Source organism: Lygodium microphyllum, chromosome 2 (assembly GCF_053477565.2).
Source record: "Lygodium microphyllum isolate KBCC chromosome 2, Lygodium_microphyllum_v1.1.10, whole genome shotgun sequence".
In the NCBI taxonomy this organism is placed as follows: Eukaryota; Viridiplantae; Streptophyta; class Polypodiopsida; order Schizaeales; family Lygodiaceae; genus Lygodium; species Lygodium microphyllum.
Genome location: NC_141136.1, coordinates 11,205,352 through 11,209,635, shown reverse-complemented (window position 1 = coordinate 11,209,635; position 4,284 = coordinate 11,205,352). Strand labels below are relative to the sequence as shown.

At 53.5% G+C, this 4,284-nt stretch overlaps 1 non-coding gene across 1 annotated transcript; it reads right to left on the bottom strand.

Moving 5' to 3' along the window:
• Positions 1-1,011: 1,011 nt before the first annotated feature.
• LOC148039476 (5.8S ribosomal RNA) lies at positions 1,012-1,164 on the bottom strand. Its single transcript, XR_015688726.1, has one exon. It is a non-coding gene; the product is annotated as a 5.8S ribosomal RNA (ribosomal RNA).
• Positions 1,165-4,284: the final 3,120 nt, after the last annotated feature.

Sequence of the window (4,284 nt, the reverse complement as noted above, 5' to 3'; positions counted from 1 at the left end):
AGCAGGAGAATCCCCTTCACCTCAATCGACCTGCAAAGCCTCATCCTCCAAGGCCTCCACCATAGGGTTTGGAGGTGCCCTTACTGCAATCATCCACGAAGCGATAGGGCAGGGACAAGCAGGAGAAGACAAACAGGGAGGTGACGAGAAAAGTAGCAAATTGCCGTTGCAGTCTGAGCCTCATGCGGAAGAGTAGTCTGATGAAACGGAAACGGACACTGACGAGGAGGGAGAACCCCAGGCTACACCAAAAAGGAAGGCGGAACAACGGACTAAGGCCCTACACGGAAAAAGAGAGGAGGAGCAAAAGAGGAAAGAGAAGGAAGAGCTCGAATGGGCCCAAAGGGAGTTGGTAAGGGATGAGGAGGAAAGAAAAAAGAGGGCCGAGGAGGAGCTGATTCATCTTTCCCTCGTGGTACTTGTTCGCTATCGGTCTCTTGCCCATATTTAGCCTTGGATGGAATTTACCACCCACTTAGGGCTGCATTCCCAAACAGCCCGACTCGTCGACGGCGCCTCGTGGAGTGATAGGGTTCGAGCTCGACGGGGCTCTCACCCTCTCTGACGCCCCTTTCTAGGGGGACTTGGGCTCGGTCCGCCGCAGAGGACGCCTCTCCAGACTACAATTCGCACGGTGAAGCCGTGCGATTTCCAAGCTGGGCTCTTTCCAGTTCGCTCGCAGCTACTAGGGAAATCCTGGTTAGTTTCTTTTCCTCTGCTTAGTGATATGCTTAAACTCAGCGTGTAGCCTTGCCTGATTTGAGGTCCGAGTTGCATTTCGGGTCGCCGAGGGCAAGCCCCGACTCCGAAGAGCCCGATCCGACACGTGCACCTGGGAAGAGGCACCCGCAAACAGCCGCCACCTCGACGAGGAGACGAACCACCCTTGCAGAGTAACATCACCACAGGTGCTACCAGTACATTTCAGCCAATCGCGGCATCACGTCGGATGCGCGGACGACCAATTCCACCCTCTCCCCCGAAGAAGGGGAGAGGGTGTGGGGGAGTTAGGGACCCTCAAGCAGGCATGCCCTTGGATGAGCCGCGGGCGCAAGTTGCCTTCAAAGACTCGATGATTCGCGGAATTCTGCAATTCACACTACGTATCACATTTCGCTGCGTTCTTCATCGTTGCAAGAGCCAAGATATCCGTTGCTGAGAGTCGTTGCGTTTTGTTTTTCGATCCTCCCAAGGGGAGGAATCTCAGACAAGACAAGGTTTATCAAGTTCCTCCTGCCATCCCCGTGTGCGGGGAGGGGCAAAGGGTTTATCAAGGCGGCGGCGTGCCCGAACGAGCATGACAGAGGGGGATCACCCCGAGCAAGGGAGAGAGGTCGAAGGTGTCCCTCCTTCCTCCTCCACCCGCACGGTCGCGGGACGACCCCGAAGCATAGCCTCCCCCACTGTCGCCCGACTCCGACGAGGGGAGAGAGGATGCGGACCGTGCCTCCGAGCGCGATCCCTCACGGACATTCCAGGGTTCACATTGTTCCGACGGATGTGTGTCAATGATCCTTCCGCAGGTTCACCTACGGAAACCTTGTTATGACTTTTCCTTCCTCTAAATGATAAGGCTTAATGAACTTCTCACAACGTCACCGGTGGCGAACCACCAGCGTCGCCGCAATCCGAAAACTTCACCAGACCATTCAATCGGTAGGAGCGATGGGCGGTGTGTACAAAGGGCAGGGACATAGTCAATGCGAGCTGATGACTTGCGCTTACTAGGAATTCCTCGTTGAAGATCAATAATTGCAATGATCTATCCCCATCATGATGAAATTTCAAAAGATTACCCAGACCTCTCGGCCCAGGTGGTAAACTCGTTGAATTCATCAGTGTAGCATGGGTGCGGCCCAGAACATCTAAGGGCATCACAGACCTGTTATTGCCTCAAACTTCCATGGCCTAGACGGCCATAGTCCCTCTAAGAAGTTGGCCACGAAGAGGATCCTTCGTGTAACTAGTTAGCAGGCTGAGGTCTCGTTCGTTAATGGAATAAGGAAGGAAGAGGAAGATTTGGAGCTGGCAACCCGTCGCTCCATCGAGGAACGACGAAGAAGAAACGTGGAAGGAGCAGGGGGTCCGCACCAACCTGAGGCACCCGGTCCCAGTACTGGTGTGTTGAAAATTGTGCACCTGCCTCCTGCAGAAGGAAAAGGAAAGGACCCAATCAGGCCAGCCTCCCCTCTCCTCATGCCACCCATGCAAGCCACCCCTATCATGGCGACGCCCCCTGCCACCACCACCCAGGGGCACACCCCAAAAGTCGATGAGAGCAACGTGGTCACTTGGTTGTAGTTTCTGGTGGAAAGGGAGCTGGCAAGGGAAGCGACCGTGGCCACCCCAGCTTCAGGGACCAAAAGGACAGCCATGGCCGAACTGGAGCCAGGGTCGGAATTGAAAAGATAAAAATTAGAAGAGGTTGCCACCACTACAACCATGTCCCACCCCCCACCTTCAGCAAGCCACTACGACGAGTACGTGAAGGAGCTGCTTGCACAGTTGTAAAGAGCCAGATAGGAAAGAAAGATAGCCGTGGAGGAGCTGGCAGCGGAACGAGAATCACAAGCCGCCCTCTAGCTGGACAGAGTGAAGCAGATAACAGAATATCAAAAGGAAATCACTGTGCTCAGGGAGGAAGCCAGCACTAAGGAGGCAGAAGAACTAAGAGCCCTGAAGGAACGCGACGCTACCTGGGAGGGAAGAAGGAAAATCCTGATGGAGCATCTCAACGGGGAGAGGGAAACGAATGCCCACCTTCGGCGCAAGAATGATCAGTTATCTGCAGCCAACCTGGAAGCGCAAAGCCAGCTTGACAAAATCAGACAAGAGGCTACAGAGCTGGATCAATTAAGGGCAGAACAGGTACGGAGGATGCAGGTGAAGTTGGACCAGCTCAATGCACAAATCGCAGAGGAACGCCAGGAGCAATCCTGCCTGCACCGTGAGCTCGAGGCCCAGCAGCAACAACTCATGGCAATGACCCTCCATTAGGAGGAGAGCCTGGAAGATATGGAGAGAAGGGCAAAAGAATGGTCTGATCATAACGAGTATAGAGTACGGGACTTAGCACGGTGGCTAGCCAAGGCCAAAGGAGACAGGGTGCTAGCTGAGAATCAGGCAGAAGCAGCCTAGCTCTCCATGATAGCTCAGCAGAACACCTTTCTCAATACGCTGCTCCACGCCACCAAACCAGAAGGAGATGAAGCCAATGATCAGCTGCAAAGGAAACTAACCATTGTGCGTAGAGCTCTCACAGCAGGCCTGCACTTGCCGCTGCAGCTAGGAGGCCTGCTGCAGAGCCTAGAAGAGTAGAGAAGATATCTTGCACAGGTAGGCCTGATGGCACAAGAGATAGACAACCTTGATTTCACAGAGGAAAAAACACAAGAAGACGAGCAAGCAGAAGGGGGTGAACCGGAGCTCGATCTAGGACCTCAGGAGGAGGAATATGTCCCACCCCCCCCCCCTCAACCACAACAAGCCGAAGTACAGCCCCCTAATACGTTTGCGGAGCGAAGAGCATCCCAAACCAATCGTAGGAAAGAGATGGTGGAGAAGGCAAGAAGAAAGCTAAATGCCGCGGACCTGTCTTGAGACAGCCTTCCTCTCTCCTACTGCAACCCAAGATTCCCCTGCTGAATTCCGTGCCGAATTGATTATCTGGGAATAGCATGAGTATAATCGTGACCCCTTCGACCTGTGCTTTGAGTTTCCCACTGCCTTGAATAGGGTGTTGCCCATTCAGCTGGTGGAGGATGTCATTGCCATGGGGGCAAGGCTCAAAGCCAAATGGTTAGCAGAGCATGAGGCTCACCCAACTGCTTGGGGAGCCAAGGACCGCGAGTTTTGGAAAGATAAAGTCCTCCAGTGGCCTAGATCAGTGGAAGGCTATAATTGCCAACCCACCTGGAGGAGACACATTTTTTACGTCAACCTGAAAGCGTGGATGGCATTCTGCAACACCCTCCCTTCAGAGAGAAACGACCCCACTTTCATGCCGTATCCTTAAAGGGTAGGAGTGGACTTCAATCTGTCCATCTACGGCAGGTTCGATTTCCCCATCATCTATAATACCGATAGCACCTCCCATAGAAACACCCTCCTTTTCACCCTCCGCGACTTGTATAGCTCTATAGACAAATTTCTTAGCGAATTCACCTCTTGCCCCGACCCTGCATTCATTACCACTTGTAATTATCTTAGGTTAATTAGGATCCTAGTCCACCAAGAGCCTGCACCCCAAGAATGCCACCTCCCACCCCTCTATTTTGACCCCAA